The sequence below is a fragment of the Haematobia irritans genome, chromosome 4, assembly GCF_050003625.1.
Source record: "Haematobia irritans isolate KBUSLIRL chromosome 4, ASM5000362v1, whole genome shotgun sequence".
Classification (NCBI taxonomy): Eukaryota; Metazoa; Arthropoda; class Insecta; order Diptera; family Muscidae; genus Haematobia; species Haematobia irritans.
This window is the reverse complement of record NC_134400.1, coordinates 39,466,670-39,487,514: the sequence shown is the minus strand read 5'-3', so window position 1 is coordinate 39,487,514 and position 20,845 is coordinate 39,466,670. Positions and strand designations below refer to the sequence as shown.

Below are 20,845 nucleotides of genomic sequence, written 5' to 3'. Positions count from 1 at the left end.
GGTCCATATCGGTCCATAATTATATATAGCCCCCATATATTCTTGCATGGTTGTTAGAGACCATATACTAACACCATGTACCAAATTTCAGCCGGATTGGATGAAATTTGCTTACCTTTGAGGCTCCGCAAGCCAAATCTGGGGATCGGTTTATATGGGGGCTATATATAATTATGGACCGATGTGAACCAATTTTTGTATGGTTGTTAGAGACCATATACCAACACCATATACCATATTTCAGCCGGATCGGCTTCTGTTAGAGGCTCCACAAGCTAAATCTGAGGGTCCCTTTATATGGGGGCTATACGTAAAAGTGGACCGATATGGCCCATTTTCAATACCATTCGACCTACATCGATAGCAACTACTTGTGCCAAGTTTCAAGTCGATAGCTTGTTTCGTTCGGAAGTTAGCGTGATTTCAACAGACGGACGGACGGACATGCTTAGATCGACTCAGAATTTCACCACGACCCAGAATATATATACTTTATGGGGTCTTAGAGCAATATTTCGATGTGTTACAAACGGAATGACAAAGTTAATATACCCCCATCCTATGATGGAGAGTATAAAAATATTCTACAGAAATACAATTTTGTTTAAATTTTCAATAGAAATAATATATTGACAACATTTTTCTAAAGAAATAAATTATTGAGAAAATTTTGAGAAAAGTGTCAATAAGATAAAATTTTTGAGAAAAGTGTTTATAAAAATAAAATTTTTGAGAAAATGACAAAATTTTCTTTAGAAATATAATTTTTTGCTATACAATTTTGAGAAAAGTATCTATAAAAATAAAATTTTTCAGAAATTTTTCAATAGAAATGAGAAAATTTTCTATAGAAATACAATTTTGTTGAATTTCTATAGAAATAAAATGTTGACAAAATTTTCTATAAGTTCCTAAAATCTAAACCGCTAAAATCGTCAGTTTTTCATTAAAGTGAAAATTAAATCAGTAAAAAGGCCATAAAATTATACATATTTGTTGCAGATTTCATTATAACTTGATGGGGGAATATCCCTAAGCAAATTTTCACAAAATTTGTATTCCTTAAAATGGATTATTAAAGAAAAGTAATCGTGAAAAAATGATAATTTTAGCAGCTAAACTCGAACTTAATACCCACCTTAAAAATAAAATTTTGTTGGAATTACCTATCGATATAAAATTTTGACAAAATCTTCTAATAAAAGTAAAATTTTCTATAGAATAAAAATTTTGACAAAAACTACTCTCACGGAAAATAATATATTTACAAAATTTCTTACTAATTGGAGTTTTTGTAAGGCTTTACTTAGATGCATGAATGGCTCACATTTTATGGTATTACCTCCAATGAAATTTTTCAACGAATTCAAGAGTATGATTATGGGCCATGACATACGTACATAAGTGCGTGTGTGTATGTGTGTTTGTGTCGGCAGAGAGCCGCATGTCTCCAAAGTGAAAAGAAACCAGCTGCAGCAGCAGAAACAGCCTGTGGTAGTAGGAAAAGTAAAAGAAGCCATTTAAGTGAATGCATGTCAGTATGCCAAGGAATTTTATATGTGGCATTGCAGTTGTTCTTCTGAAGTTAATTAAATTTTATTCCGAAAAATAAACAAGATTTTTTCAAATGTTCGAATTCTTGTCTTGTTTCGTCTTGCATTGTGGCAGTGGAGATGGTGGTGGTGGTGGTTGGATTTTTCTTCCGTTTTTTTTTTTTTTGAGCTACTGAAATTACTCCAAAACAGGAATTCTTTTCACTGAATCTGATACTACAATAGACGTAGTCAAGTTGTTCTTCTCTACATTGTAATCAAAAGTTTGCGATGGTGCATAAAAACACAAATTGGAGTGTTTTTTTTTTAAGAGGAGAAAAGTAACTGAGAACTATGAAATATATTTTCATGAAATTTTTTGGCTTAGGAAAATTTTAAAGCAACCTAAATAACAGAGTTTCAAAGAATAGTTGAGCAAATTGTAAGTGAAAGGAGAAAAAGTAAAGATAGCCATATACCCAGCAGTTGTGGAGAAATAGTTAGTATCCCAAGAAAAAAATCCTACTGCCAGTTAGGGTATAGATGGGCCTAATCAAAATTTAGTTATCACTTTGTCCCAAGCGAAAACTTAATATGTAGTCGATTTTTTAATTTTCAAAAAATTGCAACACTCGACAAGTCGACTTTTCCCAAATTAAAACAAGTATATACGGCCGTAAGTTCGGCCAGGCCGTACCCTCCACCATGGATTGCGTAGAAACTTCTACTGAAGACTGTCATCCACAATCGAATTACTTGGGTTGCGGTAACACTTGCCGATGGCAAGGTATCTTAAAACTTCCTAACATCGTAATATAAAGGCGTATCACCCTTTATCAAAATTTGGTCAATATAAACTTGACGTATTTCTTTCAAGTTTGCATTTAAAAAACCTTAACACCCCTCATTTTGAAGGTGTGTGTGTGTGTGTGTAGAATATTGTTCCTATTTTGATTTTGGAATTCACTCTTCAGTTGTCAAAATGCCGTCCCAGCAAGAAGAGCAGCGTATCAAAATTTTGCTCGCGCATCGCGAAGATCCAAGCTACTCGCACGCAAAGCTGGCAAAATCGCTAAAAGTTGCCAAATCAACCGTTACAAATGTAATTAAAGTGTTTGGGGAACGTTTGTCGACAGCCAGGAAGTCCGGATCGGGGGGAAATCGAAAACCGGAAGCCGCTGAGACGACAAAGAGAGTTGCCGGTAGTTTCAAGCGAAACCCTAACCTCTCTCTCCGAGATGCCGCAAATAAGCTGGGTGTATCGTCTACAACCGTGCATCGAGCCAAAAAACGAGCCGGACTATCGACTTACAAGAAGGTAGTGACTCCAAATCGCGATGATAAACAAAATACGACGGCCAAAGCGCGATCACGGAGGCTGTACACGACGATGCTGACGAAGTTTGACTGCGTGGTAATGGACGACGAAACCTACGTCAAAGCCGACTACAAGCAGCTTCCGGGACAGGAGTTTTATACGGCAAAAGGAAGGGGAAAGGTAGCAGATATTTTCAAGCACATAAAACTGTCAAAGTTCGCAAAAAAATATCTGGTTTGGCAAGCCATCTGTACCTGTGGCTTGAAAAGCAGCATTTTCATAGCTTCCGGGACTGTCAACCAAGAAATTTACGTGAAAGAGTGTTTGAATAAACGTCTGCTACCTTTCCTGAAGAAAAACGGTTGTTCCGTACTGTTTTGGTCGGATTTGGCATCTTGCCATTACGATAAAAAGGCCATGGAGTGGTACGCCGCCAACAACGTGCAGGTGGTTCCCAAGGACAAGAACCCTCCCAACATGCCAGAGCTCCGCCCAATTGAGAAATACTGGGCTATTGTCAAGCGGAACCTAAAGAAGACCAAAAAAACTGCTAAGGACGAGCAGCAGTTCAAGGCAAACTGGCTTTCTACGGCGAAGAAGGTGGACAAGGTGGATGTACAAAATCTGATGGCAGGTGTCAAGCGTGAGGCCCGGCAATTCGGATTTGGAAAAGCGAAAGCCTAACTGAATATTTTTCCTGAATTTTATACTAATTGAACTTGAAAAAGAAATTTAATTTGATTTTTTAAATAAACGATTTCACCGATTTACACGCGTTTTCCCTTGACCAAATTTTGACCGTATCACATAGTCCATACGTGGTATATATTAAACTAAAAAAGGCCGATTAAATACGTATATAATTAAGTTTAAAGTTTCTATAGAAATAAAATTTTGACAAAATAAAATTTTGACAACATTTTCTATAGAAGTAAAATTTGGAAAAAAATTTCTATAGAAATAAAATTTGGATAAAATTTTCTATAGAAATAAAATTCTGACAAAATTTTCTATAGAAATAAAATTTTTACAAAATTTTCTATAGAAATAAAATTTTGACAAAATGTTCTATAGAAATAAAATTTTGACAACATTTTCTATACAAATAAATATTTGACAAAATTTTCTATAGATATAACATTTTGACAATGTTTTCTATAAAAATAAAATTTTGGTAGATTATTTTTGGCTCGAGTGGCAACCATGATTATGAACCGATAAGGACCAATTTTTGTGTGATTGGGGATCGCCTATATAAAGGGTGATTTGTTAAGAGCTTGATAACTTTTTTTTTTTAAAAAACGCATAAAATTTGCAAAATCTCATCGGTTCTTTATTTGAAACGTTAGATTGGTCCATGACATTTACTTTTTGAAGATAATTTCATTTAAATGTTGACCGCGGCTGCGTCTTAGGTGGTCCATTCGGAAAGTCCAATTTTGGGCAACTTTTTCGAGCATTTCGGCCGGAATAGCCCGAATTTCTTCGGAAATGTTGTCTTCCAAAGCTGGAATAGTTGCTGGCTTATTTCTGTAGACTTTAGACTTGACGTAGCCCCACACAAAATAGTCTAAAGGCGTCAAATCGCATGATCTTGGTGGCCAACTTACCGGTCCATTTCTTGAGATGAATTGTTCTCCGAAGTTTTCCCTCAAAATGGCCATAGAATCGCGAGCTGTGTGGCATGTAGCGCCATCTTGTTGAAACCACATGTCAACCAAGTTCAGTTCTTCCATTTTTGGCAACAAAAAGTTTGTTAGCATCGAACGATAGCGATCGCCATTCACCGTAACGTTGCGTCCAACAGCATCTTTGAAAAAATACGGTCCAATGATTCCACCAGCGTACAAACCACACCAAACAGTGCATTTTTCGGGATGCATGGGCAGTTCTTGAACGGCTTCTGGTTGCTCTTCACTCCAAATGCGGCAATTTTCTTATTTACGTAGCCATTCAACCAGAAATGAGCCTCATCGCTGAACAAAATTTGTCGATAAAAAAGCGGATTTTCTGCCAACTTTTCTAGGGCCCATTCACTGAAAATTCGACGTTGTGGCTCGTTAGTAAGTCTATTCATGATGAAATGTCAAAGCATACTGAGCATCTTTCTCTTTGACACCATGTCTGAAATCCCACGTGATCTGTCAAATACTAATGCATGAAAATCCTAACCTCAAAAGAATCACCCTTTATAACAATAGACCGATATGGATCAATTTTGGCATGGTTATTAGCGGCCTTATATTAACACCACGTTGAAAATTTCAACCGGATCGGATGAATTTTGCTCCTCTAAGAGGCTCCGGAGGACAAATCTGGGGATCGATTTATATGGGGGCTATATATAATTATGGACAGATATGGACTAATTTTGGCATGGTTGTTAGAAACCATATACTAACACCACGTTCCAATTCTTGCATGGTTGTTAGAGACCATATACTAACACCACGTACCCAATTTCAAACGGATCGGATGAATTTTGCTCCTCTAAGAGGCTCCGGAGGTCAAATCTGGGGATCGGCTTATATGGGGGCTATATATAATTATGGACCGATATGGACCAATTTTTGCATGGATTAGAGAACATATACCAACACCGTGTACCAAATTTCAGCCGGATCGGATGAAATTTGCTTCTCTTAGAGGCTCCGCAAGCCAAATCGGGGGATCGGTTTATATGGGAGCTATATATAATTATGGACCGATGTGGACCAATTTTTGCACGGTTGTTAGAGACCATATATTAACACCATGTACCAAATTTCAGCCGGATCGGATGAAAATTGGTTCTCTTAGAGGCTTGGCAAGCAAAATTTGGGGGTCCGTTTATATGGGGGTTATACGTAAAAGTGGACCGATATGGACCAAATTTTGCATGGTTGTTAGAGACCATATACTAACACCATGTACCAAATTTCAGCCGGATCGGATGAAATTTGCTTCTCTTAGAGGCTCCGCAAGCCAAATCGGGGGATCGGTTTATATGGGGGTTATATATAATTATGGACCGATGTGGACCAATTTTTGCACGGTTGTTAGAGACCATATATTAACACCATGTACCAAATTTCAGCCGGATCGGATGAAATTTGCTTCTCTTAGAGCAATCGCAAGCCAAATCGGGGGATTGGTTTATATGGGGGCTATATGTAATTATAGACCGATATGGACCAATTTTTGCATGGTTGTTAGAGACCAAAAAACTAACACCATGTGCCAAATTTCAGCCGAATGGGAAGAAATTTGCTACTCTTAGAGCAATCGCAAGCCAAATTTGGGGGTCCGTTTATATGGGGGCTATACGTAAAAGTGGACCGATATGGCCCATTTTCAATACCATCCGACCTACATCAATAACAACTACTTGTGCCAAGTTTCAAGTCGATAGCTTCGTTCGGAAGTTAGCGTGATTTCAACAGACGGACGAACAGTGAACCCACCAGGAAGAAAACTTTTGATTAATTTTAGAAAATTTTGAATATTTTTAGAAATTTTTAAATAAACAGTATTACAAGCGCTGGCATCGCGCCGATATCACAAAAATAAGTAAATATTTTTCGACAAATTCAAGAAAATTTATTAGACATAAATAATTTTTTTTTTTCACTATTTAAAGAAAATTTTGTAGTTTGAAGCAAAAAATTGGAGTTCAAAATTGCAAGAATGTCTTTAGTGACATACGAAGTTCATCATGGACGCTTTTGTAGTAAAATTTACAAATTTGAAGAATTATTGAACTATTTTATGGCAAATACGAATTTAGTAAATCTCTATCCTTAACTTGTGTATAATTTTTTCCTGTCTTTTAGTTCATTTAACTAACGTACGCAAAAAATTATTAGAGTAAATGAAACTTTCACCAAATATAATAAGTTCATGAACTAAAATATAGTTAAATTGGCTTTAGTGAAATAGTGAGTTCACTTTTTTTTTGAGTGCCCCCAACCTATGGTGGAGGGTATAAAAAGTAAAAACTCGACAAGTCGAATTTTTCCAATTTTAAAAAAGTTGCCAATTTTAAAACTCGAAAAGCTGATGTTTTTTATTTTGATTACAATCCCTAGTGCATCCATTAATTGCCTGCTATAATTTCATAATAGCAAAGTGGTGAAACGGTGAAGTTAAACTCTATATCCACGAACAAACAGCATAGACACACACACACACACTCATACACAATAATTTCACACTTCCATTCTTCCACAACTGCACGCATGTGCACATCCAATTATAATGGGGTTGTTGTTGTAAAGCGAATGCATGGCTGAGGTAGTCATCGACATCCCAGTGGCGTTGATAGAGAATATGAAAGGGCCCCACTACATATGGGGTGTTAATCGATATTTCGATGTGTTACAATGGCAATGACGATGTTTTAGAACAGGTCGATGTTGTAATGAAAAAATTCTTAGATCGAGTAATTTTTAAACCCTCACTCCCTCCGCCATGTAGTGCCAATAAGCCAATATGGTTTATATGGTTTGTTATGATTACATTTTGTTTTTGTTGTTCTCCAAAGAGAATGGGGCAAAAACAAGCATACTAGACACTATAGAAAACTTAAGCAAATGGCATACAGCGAAAAAAAGGCGGTCACTTTTAAACTGGTTTTAATCACGAATAACAACAACAACAAAAGAAGAACAATAAAATAGAATTAAATTGAGACTCAAACATAACGAAATATGAATTCAAAGAAACAGAAGACGGACGGACGGATGGGCAGACAGACAGACCAACCAACGCATACAAAAATATAGTCATACGCTATTGTCTTGGCTTATACAAAGATTAGGAGGCGGGTTTGTTGAGATGTTCAACTATAAATAGACAGCAGACATATAATGATGACGTTGTCTATGATGATGATGATTATTATGATGCTCTAGGTATAGTCGATGACGCCTATGATAATAATAATAATAATAAAAAATTGTCAAAATAAAATTTTGTTAAAAATTTTTATAGAAATAAAATTTTGTTAAAAATTTCTATAGAAATAAAATTTTAACAAAATTTTCTACAGATATAAAATTTTTACAAAATTTTCTAAAGAAATAACATTTTGACAAAATTCTCCATGGAAATAAAATTTTGACAAAATTTTCTAAAGATATAAATTTTGACAAAATTTTCTAAATAAAAATAAATGTTGATAAAATCTTGCTACAGAAATAAAATTTTGACAAAATTTTGCTATTGAAATAAAGTTCTGACAAAATTTTCTATAGTAATAAAATTTTGACAAAATTTCCTATAGAAATAACATTTTGCTACAGAAATAAAATTTTCAAAAAAAAAAAATTTTTTTGATAAAATTTTCCATAGAAATAAAATTTTGACAAAATTTAGCTATAGAAATAAAACTTTAACATTATTTTGCTATAGAAAAAAAATTTCTATTGAAGTAAAGTTTTGACCAAATTTTCTATAGAAATAAAATTTTTACAAATTTTTCTATAGCAATAAAACTTTGACAAAATTTTCTAAAAAAAAAAATTCTATAGAAATACAATTTTGAAAAAAATTTCTTATAGAAATAAAATTTTGCTATAGAAATAAAATTTTGATAAAATTTTCTATAGTAATAAAATTTTGACAAAATTATCTATAGAAATAAAATTTTGACAAAATGTTTTATAGAAATAAAATATTGACGAAATTTTGCTATAGAAATAAAGTTCTGACAAAATTTTCAATCGTAATAAATTTTCTATAAAAATAAAATTTTGCAAAAATTTTCTATAGAAATAAAATGCTGATAAAATTTTTCTATAGAAATAAAATTTGGCAAAATTTTGCTATAGAAATAAAGTTCTGACAAAATTTTCTATAGTAATAAAATTTTGAAAAAAAATTCCTATAGAATTAAACTTTTGACAAAATTATCTATAGAAATAAAATTTTGACAAAATGTTTTATAGAAATAAAATATTGACGAAATTTTGCTATAAAAATAAAGATCTGACAAAATTTTCCATAGTAATAAAATTTTGACAAAAATTTCTATAGAAATAAAATTTTGACGAAATTTTGCTATAGAAATAAAGTTCTGACAAAATTTTCAATCGTAATAAAATTTTCTATAGAAATAAAATTTTGCAAAAATGTTCTATAGAAATAAAATGCTGATAAAATTTTGCTATAGAAATATAATTTTGACAAAATTTTGCTATAGAAATAAAGTTCTGACAAAATTTTCTATAGTACTAAAATTTTGAAAAAATTTCCTATAGAATTAAAATTTTGAGAAAAGTTTTATAGAAATAAAATATTGACGAAATTTTGCTATAGAAATAAAGTTCTGACAAAATTTTCCTTTTGACAAAAAGTTTTATAGAAATAAAATATTGACGAAATTTTGCTATAGAAATAAAGTTCTGACAAAATTTTCCATAGTAATAAAATTTTGAAAAAATTTCCTATAGAATTAAACTTTTGACAAAATTATCTATAGAAATAAAATTTTGACAAAATGTTTTATAGAAAAAAAATATTGACGAAATTTTGCTATAAAAATAAAGTTCAGGCAAAATTTTCCATAGTAATAAAATTTTGACAAAAATTTCTATAGAAATAAAATTTTGACGAAATTTTGCTATAGAAATAAAGTTCTGACAAAATTTTCAATCGTAATAAAATTTTCTATAGAAATAAAATTTTGCAAAAATGTTCTATAGAAATAAAATGCTGATAAAATTTTGCTATAGAAATATAATTTTGACAAAATTTTGCTATAGAAATAAAGTTCTGACAAAATTTTCTATAGTACTAAAATTTTGAAAAAATTTCCTATAGAATTAAAATTTTGAGAAAATTATCTATAGAAATAAAATTTTGACAAAAAGTTTTATAGAAATAAAATATTGACGAAATTTTGCTATAGAAATAAAGTTCTGACAAAATTTTCCTTTTGACAAAAAGTTTTATAGAAATAAAATATTGACGAAATTTTGCTATAGAAATAAAGTTCTGACAAAATTTTCCATAGTAATAAAATTTTGACAAAAAATTCTATAGTAATAAAATTTTGACAAAATTTTCTATAGAAACAACATTTTACAAAAATTTTATTAGAAATAAAATTTTAAGAAAATGTTCTATAGAAATAAAATTTTGAGAAAATTTTCTATAGAAATAAAATTTTGAGAAAATTTTCTATAGAAATAAAATGTTGACAAAATTTTCTACAGAAATAAAATTTTGAGAAAATTTTCTATAGAAATAAAATTTTGAGAAAATTTTCTATAGAAATAAAACATTGACAAAATTTTTATAGAAAAAAAAATTGATAAAATTTTCCATTAAAATTTTTACAAAATTTTCTATAGAAAATGTTGACGAAATGTTCTATTGAAATAAAATTTAGCTAAAATTTTCTATAGAAATAAAATTTTGCTAAAATTTTCTATAGAAATAAAATGCTGATAAAATTTTGCTATAGAAATAAAATTTTGACAAAATTTTGCTATAGAAATAAAGTTCTGACAAAATTTTCTATAGTAATAAAATTTTGAAAAAATTTCCTATAGAATTAAAATTTTGAGAAAATTATCTATAGAAATAAAATTTTAACAAAAAGTTTTATAGAAATAAAATATTGACGAAATTTTGCTATAGAAATAAAGTTCTGACAAAATTTTCCATAGTAATAAAATTTTGACAAAATTTTCTATAGAAATAAATTTTTTTAAAAAATGTTCTATAGAAATAAAATTTTCTATAGAAATAACATTTTACAAAAATTTCCATAGAAATAAAATTTTGAAAAAATGTTCTATAGAAATAAAATTTTGAGAAAATTTTCTATAGAAATAAAATTTTGCTAAAATTTTCTATAGAAATAAAATTTTGCTAAAATTTTCTATAGAAATAAAATTTTGCAAAAATTTTCTATAGAAATTAAAATTTGACAAAATTTTGTATAGAATAACATTTTGACAAAATTTTATATACAAATTAAATTTTGATCGACCCTCCAATTTAGGGTCTTGAGCATAGAAATAAAATTTTGAGAAAATGTTCTATAGAAATAAAATTTTGAGAAAATTTTCTATAGAAATAAAATTTTGAGAAAATTTTCTATAGAAATAAAATGTTGACAAAATTTTCTAAAGAAATAAAATTTTGAGAAAATTTTCTATAGAAATAAAATTTTGAGAAAATTTTCTATAGAAATAAAACATTGACAAATTTTTCTATAAAAAAAATTTGATAAAATTTTCCATTAAAATTTTTACAAAATTTTCTATAGAAAATGTTGACGAAATTTTCTATAGAAATAAAATTTTGCTAAAATTTTCTATAGAAATAAAATTTTGCTAAAATTTTCTATAGAAATAAAATTTTGCTAAAATTTTCTATAGAAATTAAAATTTGACAAAATTTTGTATAGAATAACATTTTGACAAAATTTTATATACAAATTAAATTTTGATCGACCCTCACATTTAGGGTCTTGAGCATAGAAATAAAATTTTGAGAAAATGTTCTATAGAAATAAAATTTTGAGAAAATTTTTTATAGAAATAAAATTTTGAGAAAATTTTCTATAGAAATAAAACATTGACAAATTTTTCTATAAAAAAAATTTGATAAAATTTTCCATTAAAATTTTTACAAAATTGTCTATAGAAAATGTTGACGAAATTTTCTATAGAAATAAAATTTTGCTAAAATTTGCTATAGAAATAAAATATTGCTAAAATTTTCTATAGAAATAAAATTTTGGCACACGCAAAAAAATATTTTTTTTTGTGTATTTCCTATTGGAAGTGTTAAAAAAGATCTTTTTAGGGCGATTTTCTACTAAAAACTTTCGTTACTCAAAAAACGTATGCATTTTGCAAACGATTCTGCACGATATTCTCGCTAGTAAAAGAAAAAAATGCATCCATTTTATGGGTAGCAGAAATTTATCTAGTGCTGCCTCTACCACACCTCGCTCTCACTGACTATTCTAGGTTAATTTTCGTATTCCATTTTCGCTTGCTTTATTGCGTACTATGTTGTGTCCTATTTTTCTTTTGATAACTCTTTTTGTTCATCCATTCGCCTGTGTGGCTTGCATTTTGTTGTTTTTTTATTACTATGGCTAGATGGTTTTTGTTCATTTGATAAGATTGTGCCCCATGAAGGCCTGTTTGATACGCTTAATGGTGGTAAGAAATGAAACAACAAAAAAATATATCGTTTACTACTTTTTTTTTGACATATACGTTATCATTTGCGGATCATTTATTGTTTGTTTGTGTTTGTTTTTTTGCCAAAAGTGGGAAATAAAATAGGGTAGCAAATGCAGAGCGATTACATTTTAGGAACTAAAAATCTCCAGATTTCCCATTTCAGGCAATTGGAGCATCTAGAAATTGAGGTTTCTAGATGCTCAAGATCCTAAATTGGAGGGTCGATCAAAATTTAATTTGTATATAAAATTTTGTCAAAATGTTATTCTATAAAAAATTTTGTCAAAATTTTACTTCTATAGAAAATTTTTTCAAAATTTTATTTCTATAGAAAATTTTGTCAAAATTTTATTTCTATAGAAAATTTTGTCAAAATTTTATTACTTTAGAAAATTATGTCAAAATTTTATTTCTATAGAAAATTTTATTTCTATAAAAAATTTTGTCTATATTTTATGTCTATAGAATTTTTTTAACTTTCATTTTTACTAAAATTTTTGTCAAAATTTTATTTCTAAAGAATATTTTGTCAAAATTTTATTTTGTATAGAAAACTTTGTCAAAATTGTATATCTATAGAAAACTTTGTCAAAATTTTATTTCTATAGAAAACTTCGTCAAAATTTTATTTCTATGGAAAATTTGGTCAAAATTTCATTTCCATAGAAAATATTGTAAAAATTTTATTTCCATAGAAAATTTTGTCAAAATTTTACCAAAATTCAAAATTTTATTTCTATAGAGAATTTTGTCAAAATTTTATTTCTATAGAAAATTTTGTGAAAATTTTATTTCTATAGACAATTTTTAGCAAAATTTTATTTCTATAGAAAAATTTATTTAGAAAATTTTGTCAAAATTTTATTTCTATAGAAAATTCTGTCAAAATTGTATTTCTATAGAAAATTCTGTCAAAATTTTATTTTAATAGAAAATTTTGTCAAAATTTTATTTCTATAGAAAATTTTGTCAACATTTTATTTCCATAGAAAATTTTATTTCTATAGAAAAGTTTGTCAAAATTTTATTTCTATAGAAAATTTTATTTCCACAGAAAATTTTGTCAATATTTTATGTCTATAGAATTTTTTTTTTATACTTTCATTTTTATTGAAAATTTTTCAAAATTTTATTTCTATAGAAAACTTTGTCAAAATTGTATTTCTATAGGAAATTTTATCAAAATTTTTTTCTATAGAAAAATTTGTCAAAATTTGTTTTCTATAGAAAATTTTGTCAAAAGTTAATTTCTATAGAATTTTTCTATTGGGAATTTTGTCAAAATTTTATTTCTATAGAAAATGTTGTCAAAATTTTATTTCTATAGAAAATTGTGTCAATATTTTATGTCTATAGAATTTTTTTTAAAACTTTAATTTTTATAGAAAATTTTGTCAAAAAATTTTTTCTATAGAAAATTTTCTCAAAATATTATTTCTATAGAAAATTGTGTCAAAATTTTATTTCTATAGACAATTTTTAGCAAAATTTTATTTCCATAGAAAAATTTATTTAGAAAATTTTGTCAAAATTTTATTTCTATAGAAAATTCTGTCACAATTTTATTTTAATAGAAAATTTTGTCAAAATTTTATTTCTATAGAAAATTTTGTCAACATTTTATTTCCATAGAAAATTTTATTTCTATAGAAAAGTTTGTCAAAATTTTATTTCTATAGAAAACCTTGTCAACATTTTATTTCTATAGAAAACCTTGTCAACATTTTATTTCTATAGAAAATTTTGTCAAAATTTTATTTCTATAGACAATTTTAGCAACTGTTTAACTCTAACATAAACTGTATGATATCTGAGAGTCAACATTTTATTTCTATAGAAAATTTTGTCAAAATTTTATTTCTATAGACAATTTTAGCAACTGTTTAACGCTAACATAAACTGTATGATATCTGAGAGAAACGCCGACAAAAATTGTCTCACATTAGATAAATTTGCTTCATCTTTGGTGATGACTGTCATCTATTGCAACAGTTTTACATTAGTATTCTCCAGGGATGGAAAATACAATTTTTAAGAAAGTACAAAAAAGGTATTTTTTGAGCGGAAAGGTACTTTTTACTAAATTTCACTGGAAGATTATTGTCAAGAGACAGAATTTTAAAGAAAATAAAATTTTGAAAAAATTTTCTATATAAATAAAATTTTGCAAAAATTTTCTATAGAAATAACATTTTGCAAAATTTTTTCAATAGAAATAAAATTTTGCAAAAATTTCCTATAGAAATAAAATTTTTACAAAATTTTCAATTGAAATAAAATTTTGACAAAATTTTCTATAAAAATAAAATTTTGCAAAAATTCTATATAGACATAAAATTTTGACAACATTTTCTACCGAAATAAAAAATCGATAATATGGAATCGCATTCTTTTTTCGACTAAAACATTCTTGAAGTTCAATAAAATCCTGTTTTTGACTATGTCTTTTACAAAATCGAGGTTTTCTTGATAAAGACTTTCTCAAAATATTAAAATATTTTGTCAAAACCATTGTACCATAAATCTGATATCGACTCAAAAATGTATACACAAAAGGTACTAAATCCTTCGCGGGGTACTACGGTACTGACCGGGATGAAAAAGTATTGAAAAAAGTACTATAGTACTGCATTTTCCATCCCTGGTATTCTCTTGTAACCATTCTCTCTGCAAAGAAAGCTTATGCGAGAGAGAGTCATACTCTTGTATTCTCATTATCTCTGTGCTATTGAAAGAGGGATCATTAATGTCTTACAACCAATTATGATTTCTATGCAAAAAGAGAAAGCAAGTAAAACTCTAAGCAAAATTTGTAACCAATAATTAAATAAAATTAATTAACTTACCTTTACATTGACGTAGAACAAAAAAAACAACAATCTTGAGTTCCAGTTTTACAGTGTTATTTTTTCGTAGTTTTGAAGCCGCCGCAGTAACACAGTTTTAAAGCCAGTTTAAGCAAGGGAATATGAAATAGAATCACTCTGGCTTTTACTCTTTTTTGTTTTGTTTTTATTTTGTTTATCTTCTGCAACAAGAAAACAAAAATGAATAGAGAAAATTACAAAATAAAACCAACCATAATTATTTGCTTTTGCTTTTTGTTGACTTTCTTGGAATGGGATATCGTGGACCATGTTGCATTTTACGAGGATAGACAGTGGTAATAAGTGAAGTAAAATTATTGAGTAGAACGATTGCAAGGGGCGATGAATAACGTAGTAATAGTGTAAAAAGTTAGTAATGTCGGTAGCGGGGGTAGAATAGAGAATATTTTTGCATACTAAAGCATACCGGAAAAAAAACTGCAAAAAAATTAAAACCAAACGATAAACAGCACAATGGGCTACAACATGACTGTGTTAAGCAGGGTAATATTTTGATAGTGAAAATTCCCTAATACGTTGTTATCATAATCATTCATTCCCAAATACGTGTTACAAAGTATCACAGTCACTATTTTAGGAAAAAAAATAATTTTCTCTAAAAAACTACCACAGATAATTTTTTCTAGGAAACAAAACAAAATATTGCAATTATAGTACAGACAGTTTTTATTCTAAAACAAATAAAATGTTGACAACATTTTTATTTAAATAAAATTTTCACAAAATTTTCTATAGAAATAACATTTTGAGAAAATTTTCTATAGAAATAAAATTTTGACGAAATTTCCTATTCAAATAAAATTTTGACAAAATTTTCTATAAAAATAAAATTTTGACAAAATTTTCTATAAAAATAAAATTTTGACAAAATTTTCTATAAAAATAAAATTTTGACAAAATTTTCCACAGAAATAAAATTGTGAAAAAAAATTCTATAGAAAAAAAATTTTCTATAGAAATAAAATATTGAAAAAAAATCTATAGATATACAATTTTGAAAGAATAATTTTCTATAGAAATAAAATTTTCAGAAAATTTTCTTTAGAAATAAAATTTTCAGAAAATTTTCTATAGAATTTTCAGAAAATTTTCTATACAAATAAAATTTTCAGAAAATTTTCTATACAAATAAAATTTTCAGAAAATTTTCTTTAGAAATAAAATTTTCAGAAAATGTTCTATAGAAATAAAATTTTCAGAAAATTTTCTATAGAAATAAAATTTTCAGAAAATTTTCCATAGAAATAAAATTTTCAGAAATTTTTCTATAGAAACAAAATTTTCAGAAAAATTTCTATTGAAACAAAATTTTCAGAAAATTTTCTATAGAAACAAAATTTTCAGAAAACTTTGCTATAGACACAAAATTTTCAGAAAATTTTCTATAGAAACAAAATTTTCAGAAAATTTTCTATAGAAACAAAGATTTCAGAAAATTTTCTATAGAAACAAAATTTTCAGAAAATTTTCTATAGAAACAAAATTTTTAGAAAATTTTCTATAGAAACAAAATTTTCAGAAAATTTTCTATAGAAACAAAATTTTCAGAAAATTTTCTATAAAAATAAAATTTTGACAAAATTTTCCACAGAAATAAAATTGTGAAAAAAAAATTCTATAGAAAAAAAATTTAAAAAAAAATTTTCTATAGAAATAAAATATTGAAAAAAAATCTATAGATATAAAATTTTGAAAGAATAATTTTCTATAGAAATAAAATTTTCAGAAAATTTTCTTTAGAAATAAAATTTTCAGAAAATTTTCTATAGAAATAAAATTTTCAGAAAATTTTCTATACAAATAAAATTTTCAGAAAATTTTCTATACAAATAAAATTTTCAGAAAATTTTCTTTAGAAATAAAATTTTCAGAAAATGTTCTATAGAAATAAAATTTTCAGAAAATTTTCTATAGAAACAAAATTTTCAGAAAAATTTCTATTGAAACAAAATTTTCAGAAAATTTTGCTATAGACACCAAATTTTCAGAAAATTTTGCTATAGACACCAAATTTTCAGAAAATTTTCTATAGAAACAAAATTTTCAGAAAATTTTCTATAGAAACAAAGATTTCAGAAAATTTTCTATAGAAACAAAATTTTCAGAAAATTTTCTATAGAAACAAAATTTTTAGAAAATTTTCTATAAAAACAAAATTTTTAGAAAATTTTCTATAGAAACAAAATTTTCAGAAAATTTTCTATAGAAACAAAATTTTCAGAAAATTTTCTATAGAAACAAAATTTTCAGAAATTTTTCTATAGAAACAAAATTTTCAGAAAATTTTCTTTAGAAACAAAATTTTCAGAAAATTTTCTATAGAAACAAAATTTTCAGAAAATTTTCTATAGAAACAAAATTTTCAGAAAATTTTCTATAGAAACAAAATTTTCAGAAAATTTTCTATAGAAATAAAATTTTCAGAAAATTTTCTATAGAAATAAAATTTTCCATAGAAACAAAATTTTCAGAAAATTTTCTGTAAAAACAAAATTTTCAGAAAATTTTCTATAGAAACAAAATTTTTAGAAAATTTTGCTATAGCCACAAAATTTTCAGAATTTCTGTAGAAAAAAAATTTTCGGAAAATTTTCTATAGAAATAAAACTTAAACAAAATTATCTAAAGGAATAAGATTTTAACAAAATTTTTCTATAAAAGTAAAATTTTGACAAAATTTTATTTTTTTTTTTTATAGAAATTTTATTTTTCTATAGAAACAAAATTTTAAGAAAATTTTCTATAGAAATAAAATTTTGACAAAACTTTCTATAAAACTAAAAATTTCTATAGAAACAAAATTTTCTATACAAATAAAATTTTGGCAAAATTTTCCATAGAAGTAAAATTTTGACACAATTTTCTGTAGAAAAAAAATTTGACAAAATTTTCTATACAAATAAAATTTTTGTTAAAATTTACTATAGAAATAAAATTTTGTCAAAATTTTCTATTGAAATAAAATTTGGACAAAATTGTTTATTCCCCTAATTAACGACAAAGAAGCTATTAGTCTTCTTTAACCCAGTGTGCTAGATGCAACAAGAATAATTCAACACGCAAACGCTCACCTACCCACACACGAACCACTTTCTCTGCTTGTGCTTGCTTCTTTACATGTGAGCCAAGAAAATAAAACAAGTTAGCAATAGTCTAGGCGGTTTGGTTGGTTGGTCGGTCGATTGTGGTTTTTGTAGTTGGTGGTTTTTTCTCTTCGTTTTTTTTTTTTTGTTATAATTCACGTTTGACTGATTACGGACAATAATGAATTGGAAGTTAATTTACAGACAGAGTCTTGCATATTTGTTTTATGTAAAAAAAAACAATTTTTTGTTTGGCTGAACAATAATAAAATTGAGTCGAATTTACACCATATAAATTTATTTAGTTTTATTTTTTAATTAGTTGGAATTGAGCCATATTTTATTTTTTTCTCACTCTTTTTTATATTTCTTAGACTTCGACACTTATGGTTGGTTTGATGTTGTTGTATACACACACACACACTTTTATACTCAGCTGATAACTAACATTTTGGCCTGTTGTTGATCGTTGCGCTGATCTTTGCACAATTTTATATTTAATATATTTAATTTTATTTTCTTCCTTTTTTGGTGAAACTTTTTGATTCTTTAGACTTTATTCATAAATAATAACAACCAAAAACCCTACTCGTGTGGGTTAATTTTATTCCCATTCACCGTTAATTTCGTTTCCATTCACTACCGGAAAACTCATACGACCCTATAGTTTCCTTTTAGAATTTCTCTTTATATTTGTTTTTTACTATTATTGCTTGTATTCGTAATTCGTGGAAAATAATACAGGCATTCACAAAACCATAATAATAAACAACTTTCAAAAATATTTACAAAAAAAACACAAAAACGTGAATGTTACGAACAACAACGAACCGAACGTCGAACGTGCTCTCTCCAACCGTTCATTTTACTATCGCTGTATGTTGTTAAGATCTTTTTGCTACTTCAAAAGCGTTCCATCCTCCCCCTCACCAATTCATGAATACGTCTTATTAAGAGAATGAAGCTGTTCGGGCTGAATTTTAACGCCGTCATAAGATAATCAATGAACATAGTTATAACTAACTGATGGTCACCCAGTAGTGCTGCTCTGATTTGAGTAATGTTGGTATTCTTATGTTTTTTAAGCCCTAGCATTTGATATGTTGTTGAATTCAAACTAAAACGCTTTACTATTTGAGTTTGTAGGGTCACAATAGCAGACCATTCCAAAGTGTTTGCAGTGTTGCCGTTTTAGGATTATAGATAGGGCTGTTTTCTTTTTGCACTGGATGCAACATTTGTATGGGCTATCCAGAACATCGCTGCACTGGTGTTCTATCCAGAACATCTCATCAGTGTAAGTCGCGCCGATGTTGCCAGATTGTATTTGGATAAAGTGACGCTTCTTCGATTCACAATAGCAATTTATTGTGACTATTTTATCGAAAAACATGAAATTCAAAGTGATACAGTGTCATAAATAATCGCAGCAGTAAATATTTATTACTAATTGAAGCATTTCATACATTAAAAATGCAAGATTTCACTTCTTTTCTGTGATTGTTTTTAAACAGCTGATGACAGTGTTGCATATTTTTGGAGATGTCCTGGATAAACGAGTACTCTGTTTTATTTTAGTCCTTAACGGCTTAGCATATCCAGTGCTAAAAGAAAACAGCCCTGATGTATATTTTAATCACAATAATAGAGCTGTTTTCTTTTAGCACTGGATGGAACATTTGTATGGGCTATCCAGAACATCGTTGCACTGGTGTTCTATTCAGAACATCTCATCAGTGTAAGTCGCGTCGATGCGAGATTGTATTTTGATAAAGTGACGCTTTTTAGATTCACAATAGCAATTTATTGTGCCTAATTTATCGAATAGCATGAAATCCAAAGTGGCACAGTGTCATAAATAATCGCAGCAGTAAAAATTTATTACTATTTGCGCATTTCATACAATAAAAATGTAAGATTTCACTTGTATTCTGTGATAGTTTTTAAACAGCTGTTGACAGTGTTGTATATTTTTGGAAAAGTCCTGGATAAACGATTACTCATGGCTGAACAAGAAGGTTACATCATGGGCCCATATGATTACATTTTTTTTTTTTTTTTCGACAAAATTTTAAGAAGTCAAAATCATATCATTATGGTGGTTGCAGCTCTCCAAATAACACTGCATATCAAATGCATCTAAAACCAACTCACGCATTCATACCCTGCCAGCATTTCAAAGTTCCATTTCATCCTCATCGCTACCACAGACTCGTAAGTGACACTGCAACAATCGCCAACTGTGATAGTATTTTGCCATCACTATACGCATGAAAGTACTTTGCCATCACTATTGTTACAAGAGCCATTTTATATTTTGTGAAACACCAAGCACATCTAGCTTCTTATGATTTATTTAAATAAAAATGATAATGAAGTGCTGAAAAGATAGTTATTTCGCTTAAAATTGTGAAAGGTATATTGGTGAACAATTTTTGACTTTCCAAATGGAATAAAGTGATAGTTTTTCAAATATTTTTCCAGACACGCTGCACTGGCTGATAGACGCTACAACACGTAACTTTCAACTTGTAACTCAACATCAATATTTTATTAATGCATAAAAATATGTTAAATGTGATGTGATAGTCGTATAAATGTTATATTTATGAGAATTTATAAATGTTTCATAAAATCAATAAACATATAAACAATCGAGTTTTACTTGACCACAATGTTTCTTTTACAACTATCTTAAAATGCACTTTGTCTGATTGTTTGAAGGGGCTCTTATTGGCATCCTTCTAAATGTATCCAGAAGGGCACCTAATAATTGCACTCATGCGATACTTTTTTGTAGTAACTTGGCGTGGTACAACTTCTCAATAGTGACGGC

General features: G+C 27.8%; 1 protein-coding gene across 1 annotated transcript in view; it reads right to left on the bottom strand.

The window, feature by feature from the left end:
- MYPT-75D (Myosin phosphatase targeting subunit 75D) overlaps window positions 1-18,891 on the bottom strand; it is a gene marked incomplete in the record, with an annotated part of 265,876 nt that extends 246,985 nt beyond the window's left edge. The window contains 2 exon segments of the mRNA XM_075307586.1: window positions 14,885-15,066; window positions 18,458-18,891.
- Window positions 18,892-20,845: the final 1,954 nt, after the last annotated feature.